Source organism: Macrotis lagotis, chromosome 5 (assembly GCF_037893015.1).
Source record: "Macrotis lagotis isolate mMagLag1 chromosome 5, bilby.v1.9.chrom.fasta, whole genome shotgun sequence".
Taxonomy (NCBI): domain Eukaryota; kingdom Metazoa; phylum Chordata; class Mammalia; order Peramelemorphia; family Peramelidae; genus Macrotis; species Macrotis lagotis.
Genome location: NC_133662.1, coordinates 237,556,646 through 237,568,864, shown reverse-complemented (window position 1 = coordinate 237,568,864; position 12,219 = coordinate 237,556,646). Strand labels below are relative to the sequence as shown.

The following is a 12,219-nucleotide window of genomic DNA, read 5'->3' as shown; positions in this document are numbered from 1 at the left end:
TTATCATACAAAATTGCTGTTACAGTGTTCAGTACACTCCCCTCTGCACCAGTTTATGTAAGTCTTTCCAGGTTTTTCTGAAATTGAACTGCTCATCATTTCTTATAGCACAATAATATTCCATTATAATCATATTCCAAAACTTGTTTAGCCAGTCCCCAGTTAATGGGCATCCCCTCAATTTCCAATTCTTAGGTACCACAAAAAGATCCACTATAAATATTTTTGTACAAATAGGTCCTTCCCACCCCCCTACCCCTTTTTAAAAAAATTTTTGGAATATAGACTTAGTCATGGTATTGCTGAATCATAGGGTTTGCAAAGTTTTATAGTTCTTCGGGCATAGCTCCAAATTGCTCTGCAGACTGGTTGGATCAGTTCACAACTCCATCAGCTCCATGCATTCACTTCCAGTTTTCCCACATCCCCTTCCACATTTATCATTTTCATTTTCTGTCACATTAGTCAATCTGATAGATGTGAGATGGTATCTCAGAATTGTTTTAATTTGCATTTCTTTAATCAATAATTATTTAGAGCACTTTTTCATATGTCTCTAGATAGCTTTGATTTATTTGTCTGGAAACTGTGCATCCTTTGACAATTTGCTAATTGGGGAATGACTTTCATTATTATCCATTTGATTCACTTCTCCACATATTGGAGCAATGAGACCTTTATCTAAAATATTTGGTGTTTTTCTGCTTTCCTCTAATTTTGGTTGCGTTGGTTTTGTTTGGGCAAAACCTATTTTAATATAATCAAAATGATCCATTTTACACTTCACAATATTCTATATCTTGTCTGGTCCTAAGTTCTTCCCTTCTCCTTAGCTCTGACAGGTAACTACTCCTTCCTCCCTCCCTGAATTTGTTTATAGTATCACTCTTTTCTTCCCTTATCTTAGTACATACAGTGTGAGATATTAGAAACCCAGTCTTTCTATGGCATAGGGCTCCCTCTTTCCCTTACAACCTCTCTACCTATTAAAGGTTTTTGGACAATAGTGAAAATCAGGGATAACCATGATGGGGGGGGGGGGAAGGGGAATCAAAGGCTTTAGAGAAGGAATCCAAACCTTTCTTAGCTGCTGGGGGTAGGAATAAATAGGCTCCTGAGTCAGAGATTGTCTTGGGTCATGGCTTGTTTATGGCATAGCTATGGCTTGGGTTGGAGGGTAGTGGTTTATAGGTACAGTTGAGACTAGATTAAGAAAAAAAGAGGACTTCATTTCGTATATTCAGGTACCACAAAGCACAGAAGAACCTAATCTAGGTGCTATGTCCAAAAGGTCAATACTGTCACTGGGTTGAGGGAACTTAGTGATAAAAAATAAAGAGTTGGATATTCATAAAGTTAAGATCTGTATTTTACAGTTAATATCTTATTTGAATCATATAAGGAGAAATGGGTTCAATGCGTGCCTTTGACAGTTATTCTCTGGGTAATGTTGAACAAACATTTTAATCTTCCTGGTCCTCAGTTTCCCTACTTGTAAAATAAAAGGGTTGAGTTACAAAGTCCCTGTGAGGTCTCTGAGTCCCTTCCAGCACTATGATGAGCCTTTGATGAGCCCTCTAAGTCACTTAACTTTTTCCTGTTTCCCCACTTGTAAAATAAGATTAGACTAAATAAGCTCTGAGGTCCTTTCAGCTAGATCTATTGTCCTTTGGTTTTTGAACTGTTCTAGAGGGAAAGGTACTGCAAGATTTTACTATCCTTATGTTTCAAATAAAGAAACTGAGGGTCAGAGAGGAAGAACTACCTGCAGGGTCACACAGTCAAATCTCAAAGGCAGTATTCTTAGACTAGACTAGACTTGAAGTCCAAAACTCATAGGATTATTGATTTAGGCCTCAACAGACCTTAGAAGTCATTTATTTTACAGATAAGGAAACTGAGACCCATAAAAGTTAAGAGACTTGGCTAAGGTAAGTAAGTCGTAGAGACTCAGGATTTAAGTCTACATCCACTATCCTATGTATTGTGTCCCACCCCCATCCATTGGGTGGATGGGTGCTGAACTCACCCATCTCCAAACAGAGAGCAGTCAGAAACCAATCGTTCTCTGTGAATTCGTTCAAGAATTTATTTAGCGTCCACTAAGTGCAAGGCCTATTTCAGCAAATAATACCCTTCCAGTTCAATTGCTCTTTTTAACTCCTGGTACCGTTCTGTTCGTCTCCCTCATTCTCCTTAGATGTTGAGGAAAATGACACCTCTCTAGTCAAGTCATCAAACATTTATTAAGTGCTTATTATGGCCCAGGCCAAAGGCAGTAGGAGCTGCTTTTCTGAAGCTCACCGTTCTGAATTGAGCTAGAGGTGACATGAGCACCTAATCCTGTCCTCACATCACTCAGGTAGGACAAGTCATGGCAGTACCTCAGAGCACCCCAATTAGGGGCCTGGTCAAGTCCCCTATAATTGTGTCATTTGAAGGAAAACAACCAATGTGTAACAATGGAAATACCCATATTGAATAATCGTAGAGGCCCTGTTGGGAGCTATGATTGATTAAAGGTCCTGGAAGCACGAAAGGCCTGAGGCGGATTTTCATCAGATAGATAATTAAGACAGGTTTCTGACTCCTTGTTAATTAGTTTCTCTTCCCCACAGCCACAGCTTCAGCTTCCTGTCATTAGCAAAGCAATACAATAAAACCAGGCAGACTTCACAGAAGTGATGTCACTTCAGTATCATGTCTGGCTTTTGATCAAGAGGGATTCTGGGAGTTGCGATTTGATGTACATTTGGGGACAAGGGGAGAAGGAAAGCGAATCCCAGAGCCAGGAACTGCAGTGAGTGGTGGTGAAAAGAGCCCTGAATTCGAGGTTGGAAGAATTGCTTTGGAATCACACAGGTAACGAGAATCCCAGACAAGATCTAGGAGAACCTGGGCGAGTATCATTCATTCAGGGTGAAAAAGACGGAGTCTGAGGCATCGAGGTGAAGTGCTAGATGAAATTTTGAGCTTGGCGTCAGGACGTCCCGGGACAGAATTCTGTCTAACCCTGGGTGGTCTTCGACAAATTATGTAACTTGCTCAATTTCAGTTTCTTCTTCTATAAAATGAGGATCAAATGAGATTACACAGGCCCTGATCTCGAGGAATTAGAATCCATTAGAATCTGGGGACTGGAGAACTGGACAAGGACTGGAGCCCGTTATTTTCACTTGAAGTAGTATGTGGGGAAAGGGTGCTATATTTGGAGTCAGATGACCTGGGTTCTCATACTAGGCTTGCTTCTTCCTGACAGTGTGGCCCAGAACAAGTCATTTCTTCTTTCTAGGGCTTAGTTCCTCATCTGCAAATCTAGGTGGTCTCTCAGGCCCCTAACTAAATCTGTCAGTTAGGAGTAGGGATGAAAAGTCCATTCAAAGGAAATTGCCTAAGGAAGATCATGAATGTCTTTTTTTTTTTTTGCTGAGATTAATAATGGACCACAGTAGAACTCCCAGCATTGCAAAGACCCTGAAACCAAGCAAACAAAATGCTTTTTTAAAGTGAATTTTTATTGATGGTTTTCATCACCAAAATTTCTGCAAGTATTCCCTCCCTACCTCCCACCCTGCAACCAAGCAAACAAAATGCTTTTTTTAAGTGAATTTTTATTGATGGTTTTCATCACCAAAATTTCTGCAAGTATTCCCTCCCTACCTCCCAGAGCACCATTCTATAACAAAAATTCTTGTTTTTCTTTTTTTTTAGTTTATTTAAAAAATGTTTTTCCTGTTATAGGTAGCATCATTTTTCAACATTCATTTTTGTAAAGTTTTCTCTTTTCCTCCCTTCCCTCTCCTTTCCCCAAGACAACACAAAATCTGTTAAAGTTTATGTATAATCATGTATAACAAATATTCTTTTTTATTGAAATTTTATTTTATTTTCACAATTGCATACAATGGTAATTTTTCAACATTCATCCATTTGTAAATTTATGAGTTTCATGTTTTTCTACCACTCTTTTTGCCATCCTTTCTCCCCATGGCTGCAGTCTGGTAAAAATTATACTAAGTTCCTGTTTAATATATTTGCACATTAGTCATGTTGTGGAAGACGAATTAGAACTAAGGGGAAAGAAAAAGCCATGAGAGAGAAAGTAAAAACCAAATGAAATTTTTAAAAAATGAACATAATAGGCTATGATCTGCATTCAGACTTAGTAGCTTTTCTCTCTGCATGTGGATGGTATTGTCCATAGCAGGTCTATCTTTTTGCAAACCTGATAACATTTAACGATTCATGAATCATCATGTGTGTAAAAATATACACATGTATATAAATGTATGTTCTGTTAACATGTTAATATCTTTTAGATAACAAATTCTTGTTTTGTTTTTTGCAAAGTAATAGGGTTAAGTGGCTTGCCCAAGGTCACACAGCTAGGTAACTAGTCTGAGGTCAGATTTGAATTCAGGTCCTCCTGACTCCAGGGCCAATGCTCTATCCCCTGCACCACCTAGCTGTCTCCAGATAACAAATTCTTATCTGAGCAACATGATAAAGATTTTTCTTCCCCATTCAGCAACTTCCCTTCACATATTAGCTACATTAATTTTGTGCTGAAGCATTTCAAGTCATCCACTTTATTTTTTGTAATTGCTTCTGTCCCTTGTATGGATGTAATTTAAGAATACACACCTCCCATGACCTGTTTTTCCTTCCCATTTTTTTGATAGTATAGTAGTCATGTATCCAATCAGAATGTATGGTACAAAGTGTTGTCCTACCAGAATGCTTGTTGAATAGGACAGGTTAATGGAGAAGATTAATTAGGTATCTACCAATTCAGTACCATGCAAAAAACCCAACCAACATTAAGCACCAACTGTGTGCACTGCACTGAAATTCGAAGAAGACTTGAAATGGAAATCAGGGGTCAAGGCTGTCTATCCTCAGAGGATTTTCTCAATTAATTTGAAGCAGACATTCTGTCCTAAAATCAATTGGTCTTGAGTATAATAAATAACACCTTGTACTCAGATCATGAACCATTTTTTCATGAATTCTGACCTTGGCTGTACTAACAGCTTGCTGTTTGGCCTTAAGCTGGTTATTTTTCCCTCTCTGGGCCTCACTGTTCCCATCTCTATAAGACTCCTTACAGGTCTGGTACACTACAATCTGAACTTTATAGTTCACAAATCAGATTTGGCTCCACATCATTTAGTCTCACATGATGGGAAAAGCCCCAAATTGATTTTATAGAGATTTCTTTTTGAGACACATGTATGGGGAATGGGAGGAGATGGGAGCAGGGCCACCTAGTATGCTGGGCCTCAATGGAGGAGAGAAGATTGGCTCATGAAGGTCAAGCATATGACCTTCATGGCAAAAGAAAAGAAAGATTTTCCTCATTCCCTCCCCCCCAACTAAGATAAAACTAGCACTTCTCCTCTTCCCCTTTTTCAGCTTTATAGATTATTTAGTGAGTCATAGGAGATGTTTGTTAAAGAAGAAATGTCTGGTTTCTCACCCTTTCTTGACACCCTCTGGGTTTGGGTGAGTGAGTAAAGCCACCATTTAACAAAATAGCTCCCACTGACAATGATGATGATGATGATATTTGTCTTTTTTTTTTTTTTTTTTTAGTTTTTGCAAAGGAATGGGGTTAAGTGGCTTGCCCAAGGCCACACAGCTAGGTAATTATTAAGTGTCTGAGGCTGGATTTGAACCCAGGTACTCCTGACTCCAAGGCCGGTGCTTTATCCACTGTGCCACCTAGCCACCCTGTCCTTTCTTCTTAAAGAAGACCATGACATCAGGGAGATGATGCCATGATAAGCAAGTGAATTGGATTTTGTGGGTGGGGGGAGCTATGTTAAGTCACAAGCCTCCCTTTCTCCTCTGGAGCCATCTGGGTCCAAGAAAATATGAATCAGAATGATTGGAGATGGCCCTGGATGGGAGACAATCAATCAGAGTTAGCTGACTTGCTCAAGGTCACACAGCTAGTAAGTGTCAAGTATCTGAAGTCAAATTTGAACTCAGGTCCAGGTGTTGCAGTGGATAGAGCACCAGCCCTGGAGTCAGGAGGACCAGTGTTCAAATTTGGCCTCAGACGTCTATGAGCTATGTGACTTTGGGCAAGTCACTTAACTTTGATTGGCTCTCATTCAGGCCCATCTCCAGTTGTCCTGATCTTATAACAAGGAGAAATACTTAAGACAAAACCAAGGTGGCCATCAAGCAAGACTGCAGTTGTGAGCAGTATTCTGTACCAGTAGTCATACTGCCTCTGCATGAAGAAAAGGGAAGCCATCTGCCAATCCATTGAGTGGAATTCCACCATATTTTAAAGTTATTTTCCTTTAAAATACTGTGGCTGCTAGACATATTTTGCTTTTGGCTCTTCATTCTTCATCATCTCATACAGTTCTTTCCAAACTTCTCTGAAAGCCTCATATCTGCCATTTTTACAATACAACAATCTCCCATTGTATTCATATAACCAATCTGTTCAGTCACTTCCCCACTTTCATTTTTTTTGCCAAAAAAGTGCTGCTGTCAATATTTTAGCATCTGTGGGAACTCACCTATGCCTGGACCTCCTTGGGATCTATGCATGCATTCACCTCTTTTCCTTCTCAAATACTGACTGTAGAAAGTAAGCTTTCTGAGGGCAGGGACTGTTTGGTTTTGGTCTTTAGATTTGGCTCAGAGTAGAAGTTTAATAAAAACTTGTTGAATCAATTTAATGCTCAGAGGAGAAAGGGCCCTAATGCTTCTTCATTCCTTGGGAAATGCAAACCAGGTAATATCTCTGTGTGAATGTCTTTCTGCCTTCTGGGACAATCATACCCCAGGAAAGAAAGGTACTAGAGGATATCTAGTCTTCCTCACTTTTCTGATTGAACAATTTGAAAGGACTTTCCCAAAGTCACCCAATGACAAAGACCAGGTTGTCAGTAGAATCCCTTCCTCCTATCCTGTTTGGTGTTTGTCATGTAAGGTGCCTCTTAATTCAGGAAGAATTTTAATTTGTGCTTTGCATCCAAAGTCAGGATTAAATTATCAAGACTAACACTGGCAGAATGAAGCATCTCTCAGAATTTCATCTGTCATTACTGAGATAGATGCTTCTTAGCGGCCGCTAGGTGGCGCTGTAGCGTACAGGATGCTGAACTTGGAGTCAGATCTGAGTGCAAATCTAACCTCAGATACCAGCTGTTTGACCTTGGGCAAGTCACTAAATTTGTCTGCCTGAGTTTCCTTAACTATAGCATGGGGTTAATAATAGCATTTACCTCCCAGGATGGTGGTGAGGATTAAATGAAATAATATTGGTAAAGCCCTAACAGCTGCTTCTTCTCCCCATTTCAGTTATATCCACTCCTGTTGACTCCATTTTGGGTTTTTCTTGGCAAAGATACTAGAATGGTTTGCCATTTCCTCGTCCCTTTCCCAAGGCATATTGTCAGAGCCATGTCATAAGAATTTGGGTCTTTTCATTGTGAAAGTTAATGGTTGCATAAATGCCAAATGTGGTTGGCTAATGTTGATATCTGTCACATTAAATGCCTTAAAAGGTCAGCAGTCTTGTCTGTAGACAGCTATAACTGGTCTTACCTGATTGGCTAATGTTTATTTTTCCTTATTTCTCCTCCTTAATTCTTCTTCCTCAAACTACTGTTTGCTGTTCAGTTGTGTCCAACTCTCTGTGACCCCATATGGGATTTTCTTGGCAAAGATCCTGGAGTGGTTTGGTTATTTCCTCCTCCAGCTCATTTGACAGATGAGGAAACTGAGGCAAACAGAGTGAAATGACTTATCCAGAGTCACACGATTGTATCTGAGGCTGGATTTGGTCTTCCTGACTCCAGGTTCAGTCCCCTATCCACTGTTCCACTTAACTGCCAAACTATTATACTTTGTTGTTGTCTGAATTCATATTAGATGGCTGTAGTGGAATGTAAAGAGGGCAAGGATGGGTTCATTTTTGACTTTGTATCCAGTGATACACAATACCTTGCATAGAATGGGTTCTTAATAAATGCTTGTATGCCATTTAAGGCTCAAAATAGGTATTTTCTCATCAAGTTTCATTGCTTAACTGAGTATTTTGGTTGATGTCAAAGTTAGCCATGACTTGCACCTCACCCAGTCTCTTAGCGAGCTGTAGACTTTGCCACACTATACATTCAGGGTCCTCTTCTACAGACTCAAATTGAAAATAACTTAATGTCACCACCCATTACAATTTGGCAAGAGGCTCTTTGTCATCTGCCACTCTTGGGTACCTTCTATCTGTTCAGCAGTAAATATTCCATTAGTGTTTATCTTTGGCGTCTGTAAAGTCGGTAGGAGGTAGGCTCATGTCACAATAGCAAAATCATTTTGATGAAGTAAAAAGAATTAATCACAGTGACTTGCCTCCTAAAGATAGATTTATAGAAAGAATTGTTAGAACAAGTGTTCTGACATTTAATTCATTATTATTCTCACTAGGAGGGAGAGCCAGGAAAAATACATTAAAAAAAAAACTAACCAAACGATAAAGGAATGAGCTCTGGTAAGATCCTGGGAGATCAGGAAGGTTGGGTCCTACTACCAGTTTTGCCATTAATTAGCAGGGTGACCTTGGGTAGGTAAAGCAATTGGTTTCTTTGGAACTCAATTTTCTGTTCTGTAAAATGAAGATGATTGATTAAATCAGAGGTTATTTACCTGGGATCTGTGAATGTGCTTTTTAAAAAAATATTTTAAAAGAAGTATTTTTCATGTTATTAATATAATAAATGATAATTTGTATTTAATTAAAATAATAGTTTTAATACTATAATAAATTATAACTAATATTGACATTTTAATATAATTACATTTTCTTTGTAATTCTATGTGTTTATTTTATACATTTAAGAACATTATCTTTCCTTTTTTGCAAGGCAGGGGGGTTAAGTGACTTGCCCAAGGCCACACAGCTAGGTCATTATTAAGTGTCTGAGGTCAGATTTGAACTCAGGTACTCCTGACTCCAGGGCCGGTGCTCTATCCACTGCACCACCTAACCGCCCCTGAATAACATTATCTTAAGAAGAAGTCTCTCACACAAAAGAATTTCCCAATTATATGGGAACTTCTATTAACATTAAGAAACATTTGAGAACATTAGCATTAATATGACTAGTGATTAGAGGCAATCAGAAAGGGGCAGGTTCAAGTCCTCTTCTCTCCTCCTCCTCAAGTCAGCATCTTGTCCTGAGACATGTGACTATATGAGTCTGGGCAAGTTACCTAGTTTTGTAAAAGCATAGAATTGTAGAGCTTTGGTTAATCAGAATTGGCCAGGGGAGTTTCCTTTTCCTACGTTCCTAACACCAATAAATCTCAGGACTAGACCAAAATTTTTTCTTCTTCATTTTTTGGTTGAAAGTTATGGTTGAATTCTGAGTACTAGCAGTATCAACTAAAATTAAGCTATATTGGAATCTGTCCTGTTCATTGACTGGAAAGGTCAGCAGTTAGATGGAGAAAGATAGTCTCTCTGGCAAATGTTAACTTTCCTCTGAGTTCTCCAAACAACTCTATATCCATCCATGTGTTCATAATGAATCCCCCTGGTAGATTATCATCTCCTTGAAAGCAGGGACTTTTATTTCTGCCTTTGTAGACCATGGTGGCTGGTACATCAGAGGCCCAGACATGCATGTTGGATTGAGGTTAAGATTCTAAAAAGAAGACCCAGCCTCATCACTTCAAGTCCTCAGGCTGGGCTGAACCTTGGTACCCCAGAACCAGGCAATGGCAAGGACAGCCCAGGAGGAGCCAACCTGTGGTAACAGCCTTACTCACCATGTCTGCTGTACCAATGCATGCCCCACCCCCTCTCAAAGCCAGCTTTCAGCCTCCCAAACTGCCACTTGTTTCACCCCCCTCCCCATACCCTAACTGAGCAGGTGGGCATAAAGTCACTGAACCTTCCTTCCCACAACTGCCAGGCAGTGCCTTTCTCTTTCTCCTCTCCTCTCTTCCCCTCTCTTTGTCTTTCCTTATTTATTACCCCCCCCATCTCTCTCTCTTCCTTTACCTTTCTTTGTCTCTCTCTCTCTCTCTCTCTCTTTTCCTCTCTCTCCCTCTCTCTTTTCCTCTCTCTCCCCCTTTCTCAACCCTCTCCATTCTTTTTCTCCCCCTTTCTCTCTCCTCTTTCCCTCCCCTTTCTCTCTTTTTTCTCCTGTCTTTCTCTCTTCTCTCTCCTTTCCCTGTCCCCTCTCCTTTCTCTTCCCCCCTTTCCTTTCTTTTTTTTCTCCCCTTCTTCTTCTGTTTCCTCCTCCTCTCTTTCTTACTCTGTCTCTCTTTTTCTTTCCTTTTCTTTGTCTTTTTTTTTCAGGGTTTTGCAAGGCAAATGGGGTTAAGTGGCTTGCCCAAGGCCACACAGCTAGGTAATTATTAAGTGTATGAGACCAGATTTGAACCAGGTACTCCTGACTCCAAGACCGATGCTTTATCCACTATGCCACCTAGCCACCCCTTTCTTTGTCTTTCTCTTCTCTTTTGCCTTATCTCTTTCTCTTCTTTCTCTCTCCTTTCTCTCTTTCTCCTTCTTTCTTTTCACTCGCTCCTCTCTTCCCCTCCCCTTATCCCTCATTTCTTTCTCCCTCTCTTTGTTTCTCTCCCCTTTCTCCTCTTTCCCTTTGTCTCTTTCTCTCTTCTCTCTCTCTCTCTCTCTCTCTCTCTCTCTCTCTCTCTCTCTCTCTCCTCTCTCTCCTGTCTCTTTCTCCCCTTCTCCTTTCTCTCCTCTCCTTTTCTCTCTGTCTTTCCCCCAATCTCTCCTCTTCTCTCCTCCCTCTTTTCCCCCAGCCCCTAAATCATAATTTCAAGTCTATAAAGATCTGAGTTCCAATGGAGGCTGATTTCCTCAGTGCCACTCCTTACTGCTATTACTCAGTTAACAATAATCATACTCCTAGAGAAGCTCAGACCTATGACGATGTTATTTGTCCTTCTGTCTCAAAGAAGACCATGACATCAGGGAGATGACGCTATGGCATGCAAGTGGGTTGGATTTAAGTGAGGGGGTACTGTCTCACACTGTCCTTCAGAACCAACTGGGTCCAGGGGCTTGATATGGATCAGGTCAATGGAGATGGCCCAGGATACATTGGTCTTTTGAAGTAAAGGTCTTTCCCAGGTCACAGTTTGACTGAGTCAATGCATGGCCATGAGGAGGGAGGGAGGAATAAAGACATTTCCAGGTGCCCATGGGAGCTCAGGGACTGTGTTCCCTATTATCCTCTGTGGCCACAACCTGGTTGGCTCAGGTCAGTTGCCGGCCTTTAAGTATCTCAAATGTCCAGATCATCATTAACTTTTGATGATTCCTGAACACACTCTGTCCAGGAGTCAGCCCAATCCCCATCCCTTATTTTTCTCCTACCTAGACTGTCACTATTCTGCCAAATAGTGTTCCACAGTATGTCTGAAGCTTATAAATTGACAATTGGAAAGGACCTCATTACACAGAGGAGAAAAGTGAGGGTGATGACAGTATGCCTTCAACCCAGGACCTCTGACTCTTAAGCCAGGGATCTTTTTACCATGTCACACTATCTGTTGTATTCTTGGCCCTCACTGGGCAGCCTGGTTTCTACCCAGCCTGAAAGGTCTATCTCTGGAAGCGATGATGGTGAGATCCAGGTAGAGAGTTTCATCCAAATGTGTGGTCTGTTACCTCAACTGGGCCCTCTCTGCTTCAAGGCAATCCTTTCCCCCTTTCAGACTCTTCATGCCATTCCTCACAGAGTATGTAACCTTCTCTTCCTTCTGAGCAGAAGGCCTTGCCTCACATATCTCAAAAAATTGAGATCACCCAGCTCCTCAGTTCCACATTTGGAATCACTCTAGACTCCCAGGAAGAGGTGCCCTTTCTTACTATCAGCAACCTTTCTACTTGTGCCCTTGACCTAAACCCCTCTACCATATTCCAGGAGCTGGTCCCTTTAATGATCCCCCTTTTCCTCCTAATTTTCAATCTCTCCTTATCTCCTGGCTCCTTCATTATTACTTACAATTCTGTCCAAGTCTCCACCATGGAAAAAAAAATTCCCCTTGTGATCCTAAAATCTCCAACAGGCTATATCATCCTAGACCTCTCCTCTTTTCCACAACCAAACACCAAAGTCATTTCCTCTACTTTTTCACCTCCCATTCATTTTTCAGCCTTTGCAGTCAAGCTTCCAAGGTGATTAATGATCTTTCTTCCATTAAATCTTTAAAGTC

The 12,219-nt window shown here is 40.6% G+C and overlaps 1 protein-coding gene and 1 long non-coding RNA gene across 2 annotated transcripts in view; both read left to right on the top strand.

Annotated features, from left to right (window-relative positions):
* RAB11FIP4 (RAB11 family interacting protein 4) overlaps nt 1-12,219 on the top strand; it is a 172,765-nt gene that overhangs the window by 101,084 nt on the left and 59,462 nt on the right. The gene's annotated exons all lie outside the window — the stretch shown is intronic.
* LOC141488699 (uncharacterized) overlaps nt 1-12,219 on the top strand; it is a 35,027-nt gene that overhangs the window by 19,881 nt on the left and 2,927 nt on the right. The window contains exon 4 of the long non-coding RNA XR_012468762.1: nt 2,619-2,862. This is a non-coding gene — a long non-coding RNA (uncharacterized LOC141488699). The remainder of the gene's footprint in view (nt 1-2,618; nt 2,863-12,219) is intronic.